This window comes from Bactrocera neohumeralis, chromosome 5, assembly GCF_024586455.1.
Source record: "Bactrocera neohumeralis isolate Rockhampton chromosome 5, APGP_CSIRO_Bneo_wtdbg2-racon-allhic-juicebox.fasta_v2, whole genome shotgun sequence".
Taxonomy (NCBI): domain Eukaryota; kingdom Metazoa; phylum Arthropoda; class Insecta; order Diptera; family Tephritidae; genus Bactrocera; species Bactrocera neohumeralis.
In genome coordinates, this window is record NC_065922.1 from 7,364,131 (window position 1) to 7,388,710 (window position 24,580).

Genomic DNA, 24,580 nt, shown 5'->3' on the forward strand with positions numbered 1-24,580 from the left:
ATGGAAGACGAAGCGCTTTATGTCTGGTTTTGGCCGTCAATCTCATCCGTTCTTGACAGTAAAATGTAGAATAAATCGTTCGACCAGGCTGGAGCAGCTCTTAGTGGATGATTCCTTTCCAATCCCATCAAACACTCAGCATAACCTTTCGAGGCGTCAATCCTGGCTTTGCGACCATTTGTTGAGCTTCACCACGCTTGGACCATGATCTTTTTCGCACATTATTGTCGCATTTGATCCATTTTTCGTCTATTGTTACCATTCGCTTCAGAAATGGTTCGATTTCGTTTCGTTTGAGCAATGAATCGAAGATGTTAATTCGGTCCAATAAATTTTTCACAGACAATTCATGTGGTACCCAAACATAGAGCTTTTTTTTTGTAGCCAACCTGTTTTAAATGGTTCAGAACTGTTTGATGATGAATTTTAAGTTCCTTAGCGATGTCATGGCTGCTTATGTGACGGTCCTGGCCAATCTTTTCCATAATTTCATCGACTTTTTCAACGATAGGTCAACCAGTAGGTTCCAGAACGGAAGTGGGCGAACCATTGTTGTGATACATGAACGGATACAGCATCGTCTCCGTAAAATTCTCAAATTTTATTGGTTGCTTGCGTGGCATTCTTTCCTCTTTGATTCAAAAATTTTAAAATATAGCGAATTTCTTAATTATTTTTACTCGTTTTTGAACTGGTGTAACTTTTTTTCAACTTCCACGAATTTAATTTTTTTTTTTGGTTAAGTGAAGCTGTCAAATGTATATGGTAAGACACAATATGATTGGTAGCACTGGAGATATACGACTGCAACGACATCTATTGACAAAATACGAAAATACTTTTTCGACTACCCAATATTACACTACCTGCAATCTCAGTAAGTAAATTACGGTTATATTTTATGCCATAAATGCCTGTCGGCCATTTGGGCACTTTTACGAAGTTTCGTGTATTTACGGTAAATGTTGTACCAGCTGCGTGAACCCTCAATCGGACACGCTTTTATTGGCCGACTAGTTATTTATTTCGTTTATAAAATATACTGACTGTTATTACGAGAAATGGCCCACGAGGCACCTGGGAGCGCGCACATCTTTCAGGCGCTAGCACACACTAACACACACACACACAAGCATACGAAAATGCAATAAATGATAACTGTGATTTGCAAATAGCTGATAAATAAATTTATTCACGCTTTCAACGCTCAGCGCCGCATTGAAGTCAACATTTTGATTTACTATACATACATATATATTTATTGTTTACCGTTACAAAGTGGCAAGCCAGGTGAATGTAAATCGTGCCGATTGCATTTATTTTGACCTTATTGTCACGCTTGCACAACATTATATTGCTACAATACATATGTATATATGTATACATACATATGTATGTACATATGTATATTGTATATATTGTATTTTATATAATATAATTGAATTTAACTAAGTCTTCGTGGTCTTGCAGCCGCTTGGGTGTAAATTGCTCGAAAAACGGCACCATAAGCGTGTGGCATGCCACCGTACTCAGCAATTAAAGCATTAAGCATACTTGCGCGCAATCAAAAACGCTTAACGCTTATTGAAAGTGGACGCTCGATTATAAACAAAGTGCTTAATTGGTGCCAACACACACACGCACGCACACGCAGATGCCAGCCACAGTATTTATATACCGTTGCTTTTGCATATTTCACCTCACACGCTTCTTCATACAAATACATAAACTTACATTTACACACATACAAAAATTTAGCCCCAATTGAGGCGCGATCTTCATTGCTTGCAATGCTTTTGCCGCCTCGACGCTGTTCAATGCGCCAGCATCTGTCATTGTGCAAGTGTGCGTCAACAATTGCGCTTCTTCTGCATAATTGAATTTCTTATTTATTTATAATGGATTCCCAATTGTTCTCCTGCATCGCCCCTGCGCTCCTCTGTCCCTCCGCTTGTCTCATAGTATAATATGCTGGTAAATACCTTTGAACCGACTCTCAGCTGATTACTAACTCTCTTCTGACCGCCGTATTCTGTCTTCCGTTGCTACTTTCACACCAACCAAAAAACAACAACAATAAAAACTTCATGCCAGAATATATCTTTATTAATATTTTTGTTGAACGTGGGAATTTGAATGACAAAGCGCCGTTCTTCGTGCCTTATTTATTCATTATTCACAAGTAATCAATACAAAGTCGAATTTCACGCCGCCACTTTTAACGGTTCATCGATTATTTGATTATTATTGTGTTTATCTGCTCGTGCACACTTCTTCTTTTATTCCAACAGCGCTGATAATAACTATTATCTATTATATTTTTTTGTTTATTTGTATTTATTAACCGAAGTGCCACTAAAATCAGTTACCCGCTGCGGCAGCGACCTTTCTAAAACAGCGAGCGCAGCAATCACGAGTATTGCCGAATTCGCTTGATTGCTGCTGAGATTTAATTTGAATAAATAACAAATTATTTGATGATCTGCAGACTAATTATGTGTCAATTGTGTGGAAAAGGGGGATATATTTTCGGTTAGAAGAAATGTTCTAAGTTTGAGGTTATAATTTGTTTCAATACATACATACATATGTATGCCATATTTATGCCCAGAACAGGATATAAATGATCAACATGATAAGCTAAATCGATTTAGTCAAGTCTATCTGTCCATCCGTTTGTACGTGTGTATAGTATGTACATGCGATCTTGTCAGTTTTTGGCATATCGGTCCGAAATTTTACAGACGTCCTTTTCTTTTCAAGAAACTCATTTGTCGGAACCGCCGTTATCGAACCACTATTGCATACATCTACCATAAAAATGGAATAAAGTGTTTGTATGGAAAGCTTTTACACTTGACAATATATCTTGACCAAATTTGGAATGGGTTATTGTCTAAAACAATGGTGCAATCTCCGTAGAAATTGTGCATAATAGATCACTATGGCATATAGTTTTTATATAATCAAAAATATGTTATTCTACGGAATACTTTGTCTTTTCAATTATATAAAAAACAATATATATTATTACTAAGTCTGTACATATTTTGTCTTTTTGTGCAAGCGTGACAATAAGGTCAAGCTTCTGTGCTGCTGAAGTTACCATGTTTTCTCGTTACTAAGCATTTTATGTGAAAGTAAAATGATGTTGGCTCTGGAGGAATACTCAGAGGACTTCAATTAGCTTAACATACCGACAATATAAAAACATCCATTTATTGTATTTTTTGTCGAATATATATGTAACACCATAGATTTGTTTAGAAAATTATTTTGCAAAACATTAGAGGTTGGGGAAATTTTTTGCTTTAACTGTCATTTTTTTATTATTCACAAAGTCGATGTCATATTTTCGATAAATGAATCGAAAGAATCTATAATACCTTCTTGAAAATTGACCCGGACTGACAAAAATCTACATTTTTAGGTTTTTAATGCATATTGTTATTATCACCTTCATACACTTTTTCATAAACATCCGTTTTATTTGATTGCCTTTAGCGAATTTCACCAAACATTTTGGTCTTTTCGGTTTCGGCACACTTTTGGAGTGCCATTCGCTAGATTGTTCTACAGTTTCGATGTCATATTCATAAATCAACGTTTTGTCACCGATAATGATGCGTTAGTGAATGCAAGGGTCTTCATCTCCGTTGTTTAGCATCGTTTTTGCAATCACTACTGTCGTTTTGTAAAAGATTCAGGTCTTTTAATAGCAGTTTAGTATTATATAACCAAAATCAGTTGAGTCGTTGCATAAGAGATGCTGAGATTATTTGACGATCAACACGACGATTTTTAAGCACTGTTTTTTATTTTTCTTTATTCCTGTGAAAGTACATTCGATGCGATTACGAGAGCTGCTACATATATACTGGCCTAGGGCAACACTAAGTGTTGCCAGGTGCTATCCGACATTTCCATTGGAAAGTTTGACATTTCTTAGCATAACATCACTCAGAACGTTTTGTCATTTAATCGTGAATTGTTTTACTTACAGGGAATTAAAAAATTCATCTCGGCCAAAAAATGGAATTAACTCGTGAACATTTTCGTGCGATCATTTTTCACAACTTTCGACGTGGATTATCACGACAAGAGTGCATCGATGAACTAAAATCTTTGTACGGCTATGAAGCACCATCCTATAGCACTGTGAAAAACTGGTACAACGAATTCAATCGTGGCCGACGCTCGCTCAAAGACGAATTCCGTGAAGGTCGTCCAAAAGCAGCCGTTGTGCCAGAGAACATCGATGCTGTACGTGAACTGATAATGCAAGACCGTCATCTAACATACCTTCAGATAGAGGCATGCCTATGCATTTCTCCACCAGCATACATTCGATATTGCATGAACACCTGGCCGTAAAAAAGGTTTGTTCTCGTTGGATCCCACACAATTTGACAATCGCTCAAAAAAGGCTCGTGTGGATTGGTGTAAAGAAATGCTGCAAAAATACGATCACGGTGCTTCAAAAGACGTTTATAAGATCGTCACAGGTGACGAATCATGGATCTATGCGTATGAGCCCGAAACAAAACAGCAATCGACAAAAAAAAAAAAAAAAAAAAAAAAAAACATTTTCGTTGATAAATATGCCTATTTACATTATTAGGCCAGAAATATACATATATAGCAACCTACGTATGTATGGAACTCGTTTTTTTTTGCATCGCACGGACACGCTTGCAGAAGTCCAGACGCTGAACCCAATTTCCCACTGCTGCAATTTCACGTTTAATATTCGTTCGAAGTTCATCAATCGTCGCTGCCTTGTTGGCATAGACCATAGACTTGGCGCAGCTTCACAAGAAATAGTCTAACGACGTCAAATCGCACGACCGAGGCGGCCAATTGACTGGCCCATTTCGTTCACCAAATTTGGTTTTCAATAAATCGATTATAACATTCGCTGTGTGACTTGTGGCGCCGTCATGTCATGTTAGAACCACATATTGTGCAAATCCATTTCATCAAATTCGGGCCAAAAATATTCGGTTATCATTGAGCGGTAGTGATTCCCATTGACAGTAACGTGCCGGTCTTAATCATCACGGAAGAAGTACGGCCCAATGACGCCGCCGGCCCATAAACCGCACCAAACCCTAATTTTTTGTGTGGATTGCTACCTGACCAATGTGTGTATTTTGCTTATTGACGAAGCCATTGAGCCAGAAATGAGCCTCATCGCTGAAGATGATTTTTCGATGTAAATCCGGATCAGTTTCAAGTTGTTGCTCAGCACAATTCACGAATATATGACGATTCTGGTGGTCAAGCGGCTTCTTCTTGCGTCAATTTTATATTGTAACAACATGCCACACACTTGAGAACGACGTGTAAGAGATTGATTTGGGCCTTCCTCAATTGGCAAACACCTACAAAATACACCCTAAAAAGGAAAAATCTGTAAAAAGAAAATTTGGTATGGAATTACGTAGTTTAAATGGACCTGTCTGGTTCAGTTTTTATCAGATGGCAATTCGAATATATTAGAGGTCTTCTAGGACGTGGTGTATTCTCAAGCTCGAAATTGCCGGAACGAAGTTATGCAAACCAATCTTAGCATTGACATTCGGTTAACACATCTCCTCCTTACACATTACATAATTTTCGCCCCTTTTGATAGTAAAACAGTAAAATATGTCGAAAATGCTGTCTTCGATAGGGCAAAAAAAAAACTATATATACTTATATGTATGTATATATAGAAACAGCTGTTGGCATCAAATGAAATTATACAGTGAACGACACAATAAATAGAAATGGGTATAAGATTCACTAAAATAATAAAATTTTTCGCTTTATCCGCCATTCTTCAAGTTTCAATAGATCGAAGACATCAAATAATATCGTATCATAATTGGTACATAACTGGTATATAACTGGTTCTTTACGGTTACTTCATTGTCAGTTCAAAAATTGATGTTTTAAACTTTTTATTTGGTTTTTGTTGATTTCAGACATTTATTTTCCATCATTTTTTTTCTGTAATTTTACCATTCGCTTACAAATCGCTCACAACTTTGCGCTTGCCACTGCAGCTGTTTTTGCAAATTTGTAAGCAACGGCTAATTGCTCAATCGAAACAGTCTGAAAAGGTTGTGCTTCGAATTCATGTCGCGGAGAAAATACCATATTTCATATCTTCAACCTTTCATCCATCACAATCGGAGCCGATCACTTGGAAAACTCCGCCCGGGCTGCAACATGGAGTAAGAGTAATTGTAGAGCAGCACGCTGACTTTTATACACACACATATAAATTTATATGAATTCACACATATACATATTTATATAAAATATTTCATATATTTATATATGTTTGTATGTATTTATATACAAGTTTTGATGCATATGATATGTATGTGTATATATGTATATGTACATATGTGCATGTATTGCAACATCGGCATATGTATTTATCTATTGGATCTACTAAGTGTTGCACACGAAAAGCTGCAGGCGATGTTGCATGCACATGTATACATATGTTTGTCTGCGCGTGTGTGTGTTTGTTTGTATCCATCAAGATGTATGATTTTCAATCAGTGCTGCTGCGGACTGCGCATATTTCTTTGACTTCGCTCGTTGCAATCGTTGCTTTGACACAGTTAGAAAAATATAATGAACTGCCACAACAGCAATAACAACAACAAAAACAACAACAACAACAACAAAAATGCGTTACAACGGCAATGCAAGGAAGCCAGTTAGCTGCCACTGCAGCAAGCCAGAAGCCGAGAGCAGCGGTAAGCAACAACAACAACAAGTAGTGAGCGTATTGGTGCTGCGAATGCTGAAAGTACGAGTTCGTCGGCTAAGTCAAGTTGAGCAAAATACTTTCTTTTCGACATTAATGCCAAGCCAACCCAGCCAGCAACGGCAAAAAGGCCGCTAACGGCACGGCGCGCTCTTCCACACACACACACGCTCACGCTCATTTTGCTCGTGGCCTAAAACAAAGCTAAAAAGCAGACAACTTGCAGCAGTTGCATGCAACAAACAACAAGCAATGAGATCAAATGAATCTGCAGTTGCAGCCGCTGTTGTTGTTGTTGTTTTGGCCGCCAAGCAAGCGGCACTAGAGACCGTTGTATTGTGCGGAAAAAATCATATTTGTCAATTGAGAGGTGAGTTGGCTCAGCTGGATGCCTCGGTCTAGTCGCGCCAAGAAACTGGAAAATTATGCCGTTAGAGGCGAATACAAGCTGAAACACACACACACGTACATATTTTCATACATACATATAAGTATGTATCTATTTGTTTGTATTCACTCACTTGTGTGTCGTGTGCCAAACTGGCATGGGGGGGTAGTGTGTAATTAAAAAAGTGCAGTCAGTCAGCATGCTTGTCAGCCTACTCTACAACAACAACAGCCACAACAATATTACAGGCTGTAAAACGTCAACCCACCATTCAGTCATTCTTCCACACACTCAGCACTGAGTTTATTTATTAGTTTTTGTAATGTTGTTTTTTTTTTGCTTTTGCTTTTGTTGTTGTCGCTTGCGGCAGCTTATCACTTCTTCAAATGCCATTACACATGTCAAACGGCTTTGATAATTTGCATTGACACCTCGGCAAAGCAAGGTCACATTAGCTGCAACACGCACGTACACACATTCACACTCAACTCATATACATATATATATATATTATATATATATGTATATGTATGTATATTTATATGTATTTATGTACATATACACATGTAAACAATGGCTGCCAGCCCACCTGCCATTGAAATGTTTCGCATTCAACGCTCGCAGATGGATAACAAGGCGCATCTACTGATGACAGTTAGCTGTGCTGGCAACCCACGTTTTTGCCAATTTGCTGATTTGCCGCGTCGCAAATGAGGCGCGAACTCTTCTTTGTGCAGCCGAGTGCACGCGCATGCTCAGTCGTTAATGCGCATTCGCCCGATCGTTCGCATGCTCGCATTTTAGCGTGAATTATGCGCGTTTTTGCACAAGTTGTGCGACTTTTAATTATGTCTGTCTGTCTGTCTGCATTTTAATTACGGTTATTAGACTCACCGATATGTGTAACCGGCTTTGTTGTTTGTTTGAAAAATTGTTGGTGTTTTTATGCTTTTCATCACTAATTTTTTCTTCAATCTAAATACGTTTGATCGCATTTTTGAGAAATTGAAGAGTAATTTTGGCATGGCATTGAGTAGTCCGGCTTGTTTATTTTTACCAACCTTGAAAAAAACAGTTTTCTTATTAAAATAGCATCTAAAGGGTGGTACATTTCGAGGTTCCCTATTTTTTAAAGAAAAAACACAGAAAGTTCAAATTTAATGAAAAATGTTTATTATCATTAGAAAGAACATGCTTTGGCATTTATTTTTTGAAGATTATCTATTTCAAATGTTGGCCGCACCTGCGTCTCAGATATTGAGTCCAATTTTCGATGACCCTTTCGAGCATTTTGACTGTTAACTAGCGAATGACAAGCGTGATGTTTTGCTCTAAGGCCTGAATCGAAGCGGAATTGTCCACATAGACTTAGACTTTACATATCTCCACAGGAAAAAGTCTAACGGTGTGATTTCCCACGATCCTGGTGGCCAATCAACGTAAAATTATTTGCTCACACAATGTTCTTTCAATAAATCTATTGGTTGATGGGATGTGTGGAAAGTGGCGCCGTCTTGTTGAAACTAAATGTCGCCGAGACCACGAGCTTCAATTTCAGCCATCAAATAGTCGGTTATCATAGCGCGACAACGGTCGCCATTGACGGTTACTTTCTCACCGGCATCATTTTTGAAGAAATATGGACCAATGATTCCACCGGCCCACAAACCACACCAAACCGTTGTTTTTATGGATGAAATGGCAGCTCTTGAATCTTTTCGGGTTGCTCTTCGTCCCAAATGCTGCAATTTTGCTTGTTTACATACCCATTGAGCCGAAAAAAATTTGGCTCGAAAACGTCGGATCTTCTTGGAACTTTTCAAGAGCCTATAGAGCAAAGCGAGCGGCTTCAGTTCTTGCACAAGCTGCATTTTTTACACTTTCAATTTAAGATCTTGACGTAAGATGCCCCAAGTCGGTCTATACGTCAGTCCGAGTTGCTGTGAACGGCGCCAAATCGACTTCCACGGTCTTCTTATACACTCTCAGCTACGGCTGTATTATTTTCTTCACTGCGTGCTGATCGTGGTCTCTTCGGGCAAATATTATCAAACAAAGAATGAAGATCGGGGATGGTATTGCGAATAGTACGCTAAGTAGGCCGATTAAGTTCGCCATAAGTTGATGAAAGCGTAATAAAGTTGAACGATTTGTAACATTCTTTAGGCGTAAGTCTTTCCATAAAGAAATGTCAAACAATATTGAACAAATATAACCTGATAGCCTGACACGATTCACGCGGGATCTGTCAAAAAAAGGACCTCCGTTATAACAAAAGTCATCTTCGACTTGATAGTTATTTAGTCGCTCAAAAAAATCAAAAATCAAAAAAATTAAAATTGAAAATAAAGTTTTTATTATTGTTGTTGTCTCAATTAAATCTCAGTTCATAAGCGACTACAATAATAATAGTTTGTAGTGCTAAACGTCTAACTGACGCATTTTCTTTTTAATAATTAATCTGCGCCAATGCCATTTCATTTAAAATTTCATCGAGTCAGTCAACGCTGAGCGCATAAAATCATAATGAGAAATTGTGTAGGCGGCAGGAAAGCGACATTGAGATATGAAAAAGTAAGTCAGTGGCCATCATAAGTGAAATTATCACTTGAGATCACAACTGGACGTCTACGCAGTTCATTGACTGGGTATCTACTGCTTGATATTAAATATTTTTCGAGTTACAGCGATTTCCGAATCGCTAAAAAACGTGTTTCCAACTGCTGCAGTAATTTCGGACATCTCAGTGGGTGTAACCTAAAAGAAACTCGTACTAGACAATGACCTACAGTCGAAAAAATAATGAATAATGTAGAAAAATAGTGGTTCATCAATGCTTCTCATCTTTCGGGTTTCAGTCAAGCAATTTCGAATAATGCTGTTTCGAGAAAAACGAGTTTACAGAGCAACTGATTACGCTGATTGATCTGGACGGTTATATGTATATTAGAAGGCTGTAGAACTACTTCAGATAGACAGGCTCAAGAACTACTTCAGATATCGATTTAAAATTTTAGGAGGTTATTTTTAAGTAAAAAGAGAAATCGATCTCGAATTTGTAATTGGTCTGGTCGTAATATCAATTCTAGTAGATATTTATACTCGGAACAGGGGATATTAGGTTTGCCACAATGTTTGTAACACACAGAAGGAAACGTCTAAGGCACTATAATATATTAATGATCAGCATGACGAGCTGAGTCGATTTAGCCGCGTCCGTCACATCTGGCTGAATAAACGTGAACTGGTCCCTCAGTATTTGAGATATCGTTCTGAATTTTTGCACACGTTCTTTTCTCACCAAGAAGCTGCTCATTTGTCGGAACCGCCGATATCGGCTCACTATAGCATATAGCTACCATACAAACTTAACCATCGAAACTAAGTCCTTGTAAGGAAAACTTTTTAATTTGAAGAGATATCTTCACGAAAATTGGTACAGATTATTATCTTAGAAAACGCTATAATCTTCGAAGAAATTCTTCAGATCCAACCACTATAGCATATAGCTGCCATACAAAATTATCGAATCAACTCAAGTTCTTGTAAAAAAAACTTTTTAATTTGAAGCGACATCTTCACGAAAATTGGTACAGATCATTATCTTAAAAACTACTACAATCTGTACAGAAATTCTTCATATCCGACCATTATAGCATATAGCTGCCATATAAACCTAACGTTCGGAATCAAGTTCTTGAAAGGAAAACTTTTTAATTTGAAGCGACATTCATGAAATTTGGTACAGATTATTATCTTAGAAAACGCTATAATCTTCGAAGAAAATCTTTAGATCCAACCACTATAGCATATATGTACATATAGCTGCCATACAAAATTATCGAATCAACTCAAGTTCTCGTATGGATAACTTTCTTATTTCAAAAGGTATCATCACGAAATTTGGCATAGGTGATTCCTCAAGGCATCGCCATAATCTTCGAGAAACTTATGCAGATCGGACCATCATAACATACAGCCGCCATATAAACCGAGCAACCAAAATCAAGAAAACGTTTTTTTACACCCTTTTATGCACCTCTGTGAGGGGAGTGAGCTTCGTTGTAGCCGAAGTTAACGGTTTTTCTTGTTTTGTGCTCATCAATTTTGCACAAATTTATTCTGCTATTGACTTAATGGCAAAGTGCAAGTCTTTTCGCAAACAGTGTATTCATTATACCACGCCTCCAAGCACTTTACATATACAGTAGTATGTAGCTTAACTTAAATTTGTTCAATTACGGTACATATGCCCGCTGATCACTTGCTACTTGTGCTGTAATTTGAGATGTTTGTTTGTGAAAACAAGAAAAAGAAATTTGCACAGCGCCAGCAGCTGACAAGAGTGGCTAAATGAGCTGTCCAACTGCCCCAAAGTGGTTGTGGCTATTAACAACTCCATCGGTATTAGGCGTTAACAGACAACTTACTAACATAAGTACATACATACATGGATACATACATATGTATAAGTGAAGGTGATCAAAAGTAAACGACATCGAATTGCCTGCATTGCCACATGCCGCAACATAATGCCAGTGCAACTCTGCATTTGTATCAAGTGTGCTTTTTGCAACTTCATCAATTGCTACTGTAAATTGTGTCGTTTTGTCTTCGTTTTTGTTTTTTTGTTCGCGCGGTTTCTTTTTGTCTTTTTTGTTGGTGTAATTTTCTCTAAATTTCGCATTTGTGTTGACAGTTGAATTTTGTTTTCAAATCACCTTTCGGTTTCGCCACTTTTATGCTGTCACTGGCCGCTTGCCACAGCCACTTTGCACAGAAATTATGCAGCGCTTAGCAGTTGTTGCAGTTGTTGAGAAAAACCGTTATTTTTTGCTTGCTTGCTGCTTCTTTGACGCCTCTGCTTGCCATCGCCCGATGACCAGCCGAAAGCAAACAAACAAAAACATTAAAAACAACTGCAAATTCCCGTTTTTTTGTTTGTTTGCTGCTTGTTGTTGTTGCTGCTGTCAATTGTGGTCGCTAGCGTTGCAAATGATCGTAAAACATGCGAGTAATTGCATGCAGTGCCATTGGTCATTCGTCGGAGAGTGGGCAGTTTGGGTGGAATTCGTGGCTTCATTATGTGACATCACTCACGTTCAATTAAATGTCGTCTTTGCAAATATCACAGTGGCGAGCAGACAGAAGCAAAGCAAAAAGAAAGGAATCAGCTGCTGTGGTTTGCTGAAATTTCAATATCATCGTGAAAGAGTTAAAAGTGTCAATTGTCAAAGATTAAACTGCCGCCAGCTGAAGTCCAAGGCTTTGCATTGTTTCAAGCTTCAGCTTGACGGTAGAAAGTTTTACCTTCACTTTCGAAATTGTTGCAAGCCGCCTTTGTTTGCTAAATTTGATAAGCGTGTTTGAAGTTGAGTGACACTGAAGGAATCTAAAGCAATGCTATATTTATGAAAATAACCAGTAAAAAAATATTTGATTGTCATGCAAACATTATTCGGGAAAGCTCTTATTTTGGTTTGATCACTTTTGGCAGCAAAAGCAACAAATAAATAATTTTTTTTGAAAATGAAAGAACAAGATCTCTTCCGCTCTTGAGGCCCTCAACACTCGGTGGCAAGGAGTTGGAGGTGTCTAAAGAGGTGAAATTCTTAGGCCTCACATTAGACTTAATCTTACGGTGGAATAGACTAATGAATTTAACACCGTCCAGAGCCGCCAGAGCACTCATTATATGCAGATGCCTAGCCGATAGATTCTGGAGTTGCAAGCCAGGCATCATCAGGTGGTTGTATAACACGATCATATCATGGAGCGATTGCTTGGGCATCGAAGGGAACGCAGTTTTCGGTAGACCTTCAACTATCAAATCTGCAAACACTTGCCTGCGTCTACGTTTCAGGAGCATTCGTCCAACCGCAGCACTTGAAGTCAGGCTGGAGCTCACATCGCTGCGTCTAGTAATCAAACAGGAAGCGAAGAATACCGTGCTGCTCATGGCAGCAGAGTGTTTTGGAAAGGGAAGATAATGTCGTCTCAACAAATAAAGGCCTTAGGGGAAGATACACCACTGATTCTTCTTCCAAGAAACGGCGTTACGAAGTGGATAAACTTCACAAAGAAGTTTAGAGTTACTACCCGCAGAGTGGAGTGATTCAAGGCTCGACCTACTACTACTACTGAAGGCAGTACTATCCAGTGGTACACTAACGGCGCGAAAAGAGTTTCTCCGTACGGAAGAGAGGAATGCGCTACTCAAAGTTACTACTGGGAGGTAGTACCTCCCACGTGACAAATTTCGTCTTCTTGTCGCGTTTTAGACTGGGCAATGCAAGCCCAAGAAATACTTGTCCAACACGGGCATAGTCTCTTGCGCAAACTACCGGTTTTACGAAACAGAACAGGAAACTACAGAACTCCTTATTCTAGGTTGAACAGCAATTTGTAGAAGCAACCTCAAGGCCCTGGGATCGATCTACGCGCTCAGCAAGATCTTGGAATTATTCAGAGTACTGGATCTTCGTGATCATGTGTGATGTAGGAGAGGGCACGATAGACCATAGGTCGCAGTGCGAAACCTCAATTATTTTCTATCTATACAAGTACTAGCTACCTTACATCTTTTTATCGAATAGATCACCAAAAAACTGTGAAAAGAGTCCAAACTGGTATAAAGAGTTCAAATTTATTCCATATTTACTGGAATTGCAGTGATGAACTCAAGTTTTCGTTGGTAAATTTTGGTTGGAAGGTTTTAAAATAAAAACAAAATTAAATCCTTAGCCAGTAACTAAATGATAGCGTTCGGGGAACAGTGTTAGAAATAATCCTATTTTGAATTAGCCTATTTTGATGCCAGTAGACAATAGGAATTTGAAAGCACTGAAGTATACGAGGTATGATAATTAAGTAATGAGACTGATTCCATAAAAACCGTATATTTGAAAATTATTCTACAACTCTGCCATCCCCTTCAAAGTAGTCCCCTTGGGCAGCTATACAGCGATTACAGCGCGTTTTCCATGCTTCGTAACATTTCTGGAACGCTTCGACTGGGATGTCTGCGAGTACCCTCGTCACGGCAGCCTGGATGTCCGTAATCGACTCAAAATGGGTTCCTTTGACCACCGATTTTGTTTTAGGAAACAAAAAAGTCACAGGGTGACATGTCGGGCGAATAAGGCGGCTGTTGCAACACGGCGATCCCTTTAGAGGCCAAATACTGGGACACGCTGAGGGCGGTGTGGCACGGCGCGTTGTCGTGATGAAGGATCCAGTTACGAGCGATGTCTGGGCGCACCCTGTTGACTCGTTTTCGCAATCTTTCGAGTACTTGGCAATAGTAGACTTGATTCACAGTTTTCCCCGGTGGAACGAATTCTTTGTGGACGATTCCACGGCTATCAAAAAAGGCAATAATCATCGTTTTCACCTTCGACTTGCTCATGCGATGTTTTAAAGAATAAATTGCTTGTTTGCTTGCTTAAATAGATGTTGAGACCTGATACCATAACTTTCTAATGCCAGCGCGGCGATTTTCAAGCATTGTTTACTTAAATTTTTCCAATTCGTTATCACTGAATTCTTGCTCCCTTCTGGGTATTCATAAAATCTGTTTATTTTGGCGAATATACTGATTATCTGATCAAAGAGAGATCGATCGTTGGGCTGGTGGTATTATATTGAGTGCAATGAGGAATGTTCCAAAAATTTGATGATTTTCGAGTAATCTAAGTTCAATACATAGTACAGAGAACTGTACTAAGTTCAGTTTTGTGATTTTGGCAAATAAAAAGATGTGTGAAAATTGTTTACAATGAATTAATTATTGTTGGCAATTATTTTTTCTTTCTTTTGAACTTTTTTTGTTGAACTTAAATTATTTAAATTGAATTATGTAAATTCAGCTGCGTTACCTCAGGTCATTCCCAACATTTCATTGTCGCATTTGCAACTTATAGCTTTATTGTTATTTGCCCTCATATAAAACCAACTGAGACTTGTGGCGTACACGTTCCTTAAACATAAGTATGTATGTATAGTACATACATATGTACATATGTACAGATCTCTTTATATAAGGCAAATAATTTAAAAACTGTAAAGAATTGAAATCTTCCTCTTTCATTGCTACTCATATTGCCATAACGAAGGCAAGACATGAATATGCAGAGTTCTGCACCAGTTGCTACGTACACGTATGCATACATACATACCAAACACACACCTGTAGAGCAGCGATGATTCATCATCAACCGGCGTGTATATAGAACCCATTTATCTCTCACCTTTTGCCATCCGCTTTTACCTACCGGCAGTTCCATCTTAGTTAATTGTTTATTTTATTCTTTAATATCGTTGTACGTGTTTGTGTGTCAGCATTTGAATAATGCCACCGCTTGGATTATCGCTTTTTGTTTGAAGCACATCAGCATTGACCTCTTGCTGCGGTCACTCACAGCGAAATACGGCACAACTATCATGCTATAAAACTTAACTATCCCACTATAAATTACCTACACACACACAGATAGTATGTATGTATGTATGCGCGCAGCAGCACTTACGTGGGTAGATAAGTATGTACATATATTAGAAAATATTTAAACACTGTTATTTCTTTCTGGTCTAACGCTCGTGGCTTAGCACCTGGCTACCAACACACACACATACACACACATACATATATGTACATAAATGTAGGCTATAGCAAATGGCTTGTAATTGGGTAGAAGAACGAACGGATGCAGAATAAATGAGGCAACATTGATGAAAAATCTAACAGCGCCAAAGCAACAACTAATCAAAACCGCAAACCACATTATTCCAATTCGTTCTGACGGCAGACAGCGCTAGTTCTAACTACTACATCTGGTTCGAGCTCCAGCTCCAGCTACTTTTCTTCGTAGCCAGCCAGCTAGTAAGTAGTGTTGTTGTTGTTGTTTTTATTGTTGTTGCACAGCTTGTTGCTCCTGCTGCGGCTGTTGGCGTGTTTTGCGGTTACTCTTTGCTTATTTCGCTGGCAAGTTTACTGTTTCGCACTTCCTTCAACGTCTAAAGGCGTTCTATAAATGCAGTTACAGCTTTTGTGTTGCTCTATGTATGTGTGTGTGTGTGGGTATGTCTGTGCTTTTATTAAATTACTTTGTATTGTTTTACGGCGCTTTGTTTAATAAGTATTTTTAGCAGCACTAATACAATCATATTAACCGCCGCCACCGCAATTTCTTCGATACGCTGATGAGTCCGCATTCAAAGTGTCGGCCGTTGGGCTTGTTAATTCAATTACAGTGGTGCTTGCAATAATGGCATAATAATAACTTGAAAATTGAATTTATTAAGTCTATTAATGGTACATTTACGAGTATACATACATACATATGTATGTATCTTAAATGAAAATTCTTAAAAAAAAATTGCATAACTGTAATTTCGTCGGCTGGGTGGCAACCCTTCTCAAAAATTTGCACGTGCGACAGTTAGCTTTCTTTAGCTTCTTAAATATTTGTTTATTTAATTTTTTAATTTACTTTTTCTAAACAGGTGGCAACTCTATCTAAATTCATGTATATATTGATTTTATTAAATCTATTAATTCAACACTGACAAATCTATTTTCGATAACAATTCATAAAATTCGTTATAAAGAAAAAATTGCATAACTGTAATTTTGGCGGTTAGGTGGCAACCTTTCTCAAAAACGTACGTTCGGCAGTTGGACTTCTTTAGTTTCATAAATGAACTGCAAACATTTGTTAATTTGATTTTTAATTAACTTTTTTTAAACAGGTGGCAACACCATGTACATACATACATACATGTATGTATGTATATGTTGATTTTATTAAATCTCTTAATTCAACACTGACAAATCTATTTTCGATAACAATTCATAAAATTCGTTATAAAGTAAAGTAAAAATTGAATAACTGTAATTTCGTCGGCTGGGTGGCAATCCTTCTCAAAAATTTGTACGTGCGACAGTTAACTTTCTTTAGCTTCACAAATAAATTGCAAACATTTGTTTATTTGATTTTTTAATTAACTTTTTTTAAACAGGTGGCAACACCATGTACATACATACATACATGTATATAGTCCAAGTATTCCTTATTTAAAATTGGCTCAGCTTATTTAGTTTCGTAGCGACATAGCAAATGCTAGTTTCTTTTATAATAATTTTTAATTGATTTTTTTAACAAGTGGCAACACTATTTAAAAATTTTTAATAGGTAAACAGGATTTCTTAAGATACATCCGGTTAAAGTTTTACCTATATTTTGAATTTAGTTGCCTTCAGGTTTAATTAGGTGGCAACTCTCTAATATTTTTTGTAGTTAATCATTGCAGTATTACTCCCTACTATTCAGACATACTATATGTATGTACATATGTACATGCTACATGAAAAATTTTGTTCTTCTTCTTCTTTATTTGCATAGACACCGCTTACGCGGTTATAGCTGTGTTTACAACAGCGCGCCAGTCGTACTTCCTTTTCACTCTTTGGTGCCAATTGGAGATTCCAAGTGTAGCCAGGTCCTTCTCCACCTGGTCTTTCCAACGGTGTGGAGGCCTATCTCTTCCTCTGCTTCCTCCTGTGAGTACTGCGTCGAATACTCTCAGAGCTGGAGTGTTTTCATCCATTCGGACGACATGATCTAGCCAGCGTAGTCGCTGTCTCTTAATTCGCTGAACTACTTGTCAATGTCGTCGTATATCTCATACAGCTCAACGTTCGATCGACTGCGGTATTCGCCGTTGCCAATGCAGAATCTTTCTCTCGAAATGTAGCAGGACGGGGGTAATAAGTGACTTCTAGAGTTTGGTCTTTGTTCGTCGAAAGAGGACTTTAATTCTCAATTGCCTATTCGGTTTCTGCGGTTTCTCCTGACCGTTCAAACTTAAGACCAAGTATAAAAAACTTTTTTATTTGTTAAGGAATCTTCTTGAGCAATAAAATAAAATGAAAAAAGAACACTGATGCTATTATATTCAGCAACACTGTACTGTGTACTTATTTGCAGTGCAATCTAATGCCAGTTACTTGCGCTTAACCGAGTGCACTGGCGCTAATAGTAATCATAATGGACTGCCATGCAACTGGGTCCAAATACCACATACATATATACATACATACATAGGTATGTACAACTATGCACATCCAAAGTGCATGTGTGCATCGCCTGCATACACCGCTCGAATAGCAGAGGCGCACTGTAAGCCCAGTTACATGCTCTGCTCGCTTCGTCGCCTGTCACGGCGTGCTGCCGCTGGGTTGTTTGCACACACGGAATGCCGGGCGCGTTGAAAACAGTCGACCGTTGCCGGGTGTGCGACATTGGCGCGTCAGTGCAGAAATTCAAGTCTGCTAAATTGAATCTGGTTTGATTGCTTGGTTTGTTGCGTTTTCGTTTTGGTTCGGCTTGGAAGTGTCGAAAAGCCGCCGTTTCACGGGTAGTTGGACCAAACTGGTCGGGATTATTAATTGCGGTGAGTTTGCTCCAACAGCTGTATCGGTGTCGTGAGTGGAGATTTGTGTTTGGAGTGGAAACCGTTATTCATTGGAGAGGCTTACATGCCATGTACCGTCGCTAAGAACAAGAAAACATGGTTACTATATTTAAAAGCTTCGTAGAAAGTTGGGAATTGTAAACGAATTTACACTCTGTTTACCGTTAGATTAAATGGGTATATTCGATGAATGCACATTGCTAGAGATGGTGAGATATGAAAACTGGGTAAAGTGAATAGTGGCAGTTGAAGAGCAGTAAATGTAGATCTTTAATGAGTTAGGAATCTGATAGATGCCTGGAAAGCTGGTATTGCTCACTCCGTCAGGTGCAGGTGTAGATTACTGCGATGATAATAGTTCAGTGGTAATCGGTAAGCTCGTCTAAATATCTAAGTTCTGGAAATCATAATGCCTTGAATGCGATCCTTTCGAAATATGTTTTATTACTTTAATTCTAAAGTGTTTTGAAAAAGTTTGTTAAAATATATAAGTTAATCGGTACTTATAAAGTTTTATCGATATTTTAAATGTTTTATCGACATTTCTGTGATTTATTTTCGTTGACTGTTTTGGTTTTAATTTTTTACTAGTTTTTCTAACATTTTGTATGCTGAGTGTTCATTTTCATTATTATTTTCTCAATTTTTTTATAATTTTTGAATAAAAATTTACTTTAAATATTAATATTTTCAAAATTTATCGAAAGTTAGTTATCAACGTCTAAAATTATGATTTTTATTATTGAAATGAAAAGCGCTAATAAATCGTATTATTGTTAATTTCAGATATTAATGATACTTTTCGATAAAAATCTTTCAAGACCAAAATGTATAACACAAGTTTGTTGATTTCAGATATTCATAATAATATTTGATAAAGATCTATTTAAAAAAAGTATAAAAAATCAATAAAAAATATATCTAAACAAATTTTATCGATACTTCGTTTTTAAAATTATCGTTAATTTGAAAAATATAAATTTTATTTTCATCTATCGACATTTTTTTATAAATACTTAGTTTTCAAATTATCGATAATTTTAGCGATAAACATTTTTTTGATTGAATACTTTCGATTATGTGCGATAAATTATTATCTTCTTTCCTCTCCGATAGTAGTAAAGTTAAGTGCCCTGTTCTCGAACAAGTTTGTTGATTTCTGATATTCATATTATTCGATAAAAATCGTCTCAAAATAAATATAAAAGATCGATAAAAATATATCGAAATTTTTTTATCGATACTTAGTTTTTCAGTTTATCTATAATTTTAACGATACAAATTTTATTTCCATCTGTTGAATTTTTTTTATCGATATTATGTTTTTCAAGTTATCGATATTTTTAACGATAAAAATTTTATTTTACAGGCATAAGTTATAACTTATTTTTTAATTTAATACTTTCGATTATGTTCGATAAATTATTGCAAACTCTTGGAAAAAAAAAATTCTTAGCAATGATATGAAGTGGTTTGAAATAGTGAATATACTTTTAGTTAATTTTTATTTGTTCTTGCGTGATCAACTCTCTCACTTGTTGATTTTCCTTTCATAAAGGGTGTGCGCTCCATTTTCTGCCAGCTTTGCGTCATGTTGCATTACCTTGCTGCACTGCCCGCTTATGTCATTGGCAATTTGTATTAATACTTCCATGAATGCGGCGTGTCCTCTGCAAATGGTGCTCTACACACCCGCACACATATGTACATATGCACGTATTCCATACCAGTACAATTAAAGTCTTATTGACTGGTTTGCTCGTAAAGTGCCATCTCGACTTCGTACACTTTATTTAGATGCATTAAATTAATTTTTATAGTCAACAGTATCGTGTCACATAAATTTCTACTTATGCGCTTTTACCTTGCTCCACCCACTGGCCGCTGAGACACACTCGTCCCTGCTCCATTTGAGCGCGTCGTCTTTCGCTTCGCATGGCCATGACAAAAATGTGTGAAATAAAACGGCGACTTTGTTGTAATGGCAGCTTGCAGCTTGCAACTGGCAGCAGTTAAGCGACTTTGGACTGGTTGGTCACATTATCGCCAACTTGCCAAAAGGGGCGCCTCCGCCGTGCATCCGAACTTGAAAGCTTAAGTATCAACTCTGCCATTTATGCACTTACGTAAGTACATATTTAACCGCACGTGTGTGTGTGCCTATGTGTGTGTTGTTGTAAAATGCAGTTGATAGCAATGCAATGCACACACTCGCTTTCGGTATTCGGCATTCGCAATGAGCATTTCTCGCAGCCCCCTGTCTTCTGCCAATTCCGACTGCCTCGGCATCTTCGCTAATTAATGTTACAATTTCTCTTTGTTTTAAATTTGTATTTTTTTTTACCTTTGGTACAATTTTTCCGCGGCTTTGCGTTGGCATTTAATTTATTTTTCGTTACAGTTGCCGCAATAAGTAGTGTAACTACCGTTCGTTGTGTGTGTCTGATAAGTTGTCACTGTCTCATGTCTTTCATATTTTCTCAATTCAATTGTTATCGGTCATGTTCTTACAACCTAGCGGTCGGCAACAAAAAAATATTTACTGACTTTTTGATGAAGATCTGCAAAATGTGTTTTGTATTTTGTAGCTAACATAACTGTAAAAAAAATTGTGTATTTTTCTTACAAAATTCTCAAGAAAATTGATAAATGTTCATGAATGGTGGTAGCTACAGTGCTAATCAACTTAATAGATACGAGCTGGAGGACAATGTGAATTTAAAAATATCGAGTGAAATATTTTTAGGTATATTAAGTTTGCTATGAAGTTAGTAATGGTCCAGGAGGAATCGCAGGATCTCTTTAAATCATACATATATGTATGTACATATGTATTGAGAAAAGGAATGTGGTGACTCCAGTACTGTAGCTAGGGATAGCTGAAACCACTCTGGGGGAGAGTAAGATACGTCTTGGTACTATGAGGGGCAGTCCACAGGGTGAAGTTCTATGCACCTTACTATGGAGACTAGTAGAAGATGAGCTCCTTGGTTTGCTCACAAACAATGGGATTGCCAGGGGTACACCGATGGTGTGGTCATAATGTCACGAGGTAAATTTGAGAACACTCTGTGTAACATAGTCCAAAAGAGCTTAAGTCTGGCAAAGGGATGGAGCCATTTGGTAGGGTTAAATATCAACCCGTCAAAAATAACCGTAGTACATTTTACAGAGCAAAGATCTCTTCTGGGCTTGAGGTACTTGGTGGCAGGGAGTCGGAGGTGTCTAAAGAGGTCAAATTCCTAGGCCTCACATTAGACTCAACCTTACGGTGGAATAGACACGTGGAACTAAGACTGTCCAGAGCCACCAAGGCACTCATGATATGCAGATGCCTAGCTGGCAGATCCTGGGGTTGCAAGCCAGGTATCATCAGGTGGCTGTATACCATGATCGTGGCGCCCATTGTCATTTGTGAAGCGGTTGCTTGGGCATCGAAGGCAATGCAGTCTTCGGTAGGCCTTCAACTATCGAAGCTGCAAAAACTCGCCTGCGTCTGCGCTTCAGGGGCAATGCGCACTTGCCCAATCGCAGCAATTGAAGTCATGTTGAAGCTCACACTGCTGCATTTAGTGATCAAACAATCAGCGATGGTGTGTTTCACTGCTAATGGCAGCAGAAGGTTTGGACATAAAGAAGATAATGTCGTCTCAACAAATGAAGGTCTTAGGGGATGACTCACCACTGGCCATTCTTTCCAAGGGACGACGTTACGAAGAGGGTAAACTTTACAAAGAAGTAAGGCGGATTGGAGTGATTCCTCGCTCGACCTACTATTGACGGACAGCTTTATCCAGTGATACACCGACGGCTCGAAAATACCGGAAGGCATTGGAGCGGGCATTGCGAGACTGTATACCAAACTATCCATACCAATGGGACATTTTCGGAGCATCTTTTAAGCAGAAGTCTTTGCTATACGTCAGTGTGCAGAAATCAGTCTCCATCGCAACTATCGCAACCAGCGTATCGCTATACTCAGCGGCAGTAAAAGCGATCTCGGTTTATGAGGTCAAATCGCTATTAGCGGAGGAGTGCATAGGAAAGCTGAACCGCCTATTAGTTTGTAACCGTGTACGCTTGACCTGGGTGCGGGGGCATAACAAGGTAGCCGGCAATGAGCTGACCGACGAACTAACCCGCTCTGCGGCATCTTCCAGGATTATGATGCCAGAACCAAGCATTGCGGTGGGGCCCCACACCGTAAAGAAGTTGCTTCGCACCGTGGATAGAGTGGGGAGAAAACGGCATTAGCAGCAGGCATCAGCTACGCCAAGCTACTACTAGAAGATTACAACCTGACAAGGTTTAGAGATATGATCAACCTCCTTCGAGACAAATTCCGTCTTTTTGCTTCGAATTGGAATTATTCAGTGTGCTGGACCTTTGTGACCATTTGTGATATAGAAGTGGGTCTATTAGTATAAATGTCTGTCGAAATCGACATCGTTCAAAGCAAAGTTTATGCTGTTAATTAAAACACGTACTTTGGTCTTTTTACTCCTAATGATCCTGTAAGAAGTTCTGTGGTCAACCCGCAGGCACCTGTTTTCCAAGGGAGTGCTGGTTATGACATCAAAATGGCGAGTTTTGAAAAATTTCCACTGAAAATTTCACAAAATCTTTGTAAAAACAAATTACATTCGTCTTATTTTTATACCCTGAACAGGGTATATTAAGTCCGTCACGAAGTTTGTAACACCCAGAAGGAATCGTCGGAGTCTGTCTGTATATATACGAACTAGTCCCTCAGTTCTTAAGATATCGTTTCGAAATTTTGTAAACGTCATTTTCTCTTCAAGAAGCTGTCGGAATGGCCGATATTGGACCACTATATAGCTGCCATACAAACAGAACGATCGGAATCAAATGCTTGTATGGAAAACTTTCACATTTGACAAGATATATTAACGAAATTTGGTATATATTATTTCCTAAAGCAACAATGTAATCTCCGAAGAAATTAATCAGATCGGTTAACTATAGCATATAGCTGCCATACAAACTGAACAAATAGTTACTAACAGAAATGCACCTGTGAAGGGTATTTAGCTTTCGTTTCGTTTTTTTTTGGTATTTTTATTCGTTTTCTCATTTACTAACGAGTTCATCGAAAAATCCAATGATCTTGTTGAATTGTCTTTTGTTGCTCATTTATTACTGTCGATCGCCCGTCTGATCTTTCCCACGAAATTTAACAGATCAACAAAATATTTTAAGTGGGCGCTTTCCAAATCTGATCGTATGCAAGATTTCAAAGTAATATTAATAGAAAAACATGATAACTCTTTTCTACTCGTATACTTAAATAACGACGATGTACGAGTATGTACGAATGCGCATACGAGTAGTAATTTACATGCATTAGTCCACAACCGCAATGCAGTCATTCTACAAAAAATGCATAAGTAGATCCCTGCGTGCATTTCTAGATGTAGATATGTATAAGCACACAAACATACATACTGCCAATTCGATAACTGCGCAATCGGCTGCTCATATCTACATCCATTCGTGGTTGTAAATCTGACGTTGTTAGGCTGCCGATGCTGCTCTGCGCCACTTCAACACGGCCTTTGGAGTTGCATTTGGCTTGTAAGTGATGTAGTGCGTTGATGATTACATAGCATATTATTTTTACAGACCATAACTTAATTGAATTATACGCTTGGCGCATATTTGAAGTTTACACGATCAGCGATCACGCTGCGTGGCGCACACTTTTTCGTGCCACACACACATTCCACAACGGTAACGGAAAATTGCTTTTTGTGTGGTATTTACTTTATATACGCTTTCCCTGCAGCGGATTCCAAAGGTTTCTGCACCCATCATGCCACAGCAGCCAGCGCGCTGCAGTGCAGGTAATGAGCTGAGGCGGCGCAAAATCTGAAGATGCACTTTGGCACGCCAAGCGCGGTGTGGCTCTGTGATTGGTCACGATGCTT

General features: G+C 38.2%; 1 protein-coding gene across 2 annotated transcripts in view; it reads left to right on the plus strand.

The window, feature by feature from the left end:
- The window catches only part of LOC126760732 (protein singed), a 63,764-nt gene that overhangs the window by 14,233 nt on the left and 24,951 nt on the right, over positions 1–24,580 (plus strand). Inside the window, exon 1 of one of the 2 annotated variants that reach the window (XM_050476590.1) lies at positions 18,417–18,611. The exons of the other annotated variant lie outside the window; for it this stretch is intronic. The gene's annotated coding sequence lies outside the window, so the exon portion shown is untranslated. Of the gene's footprint in view, positions 1–18,416; positions 18,612–24,580 lie in introns of those variants that run through there. 2 annotated transcript variants of the gene reach the window in all.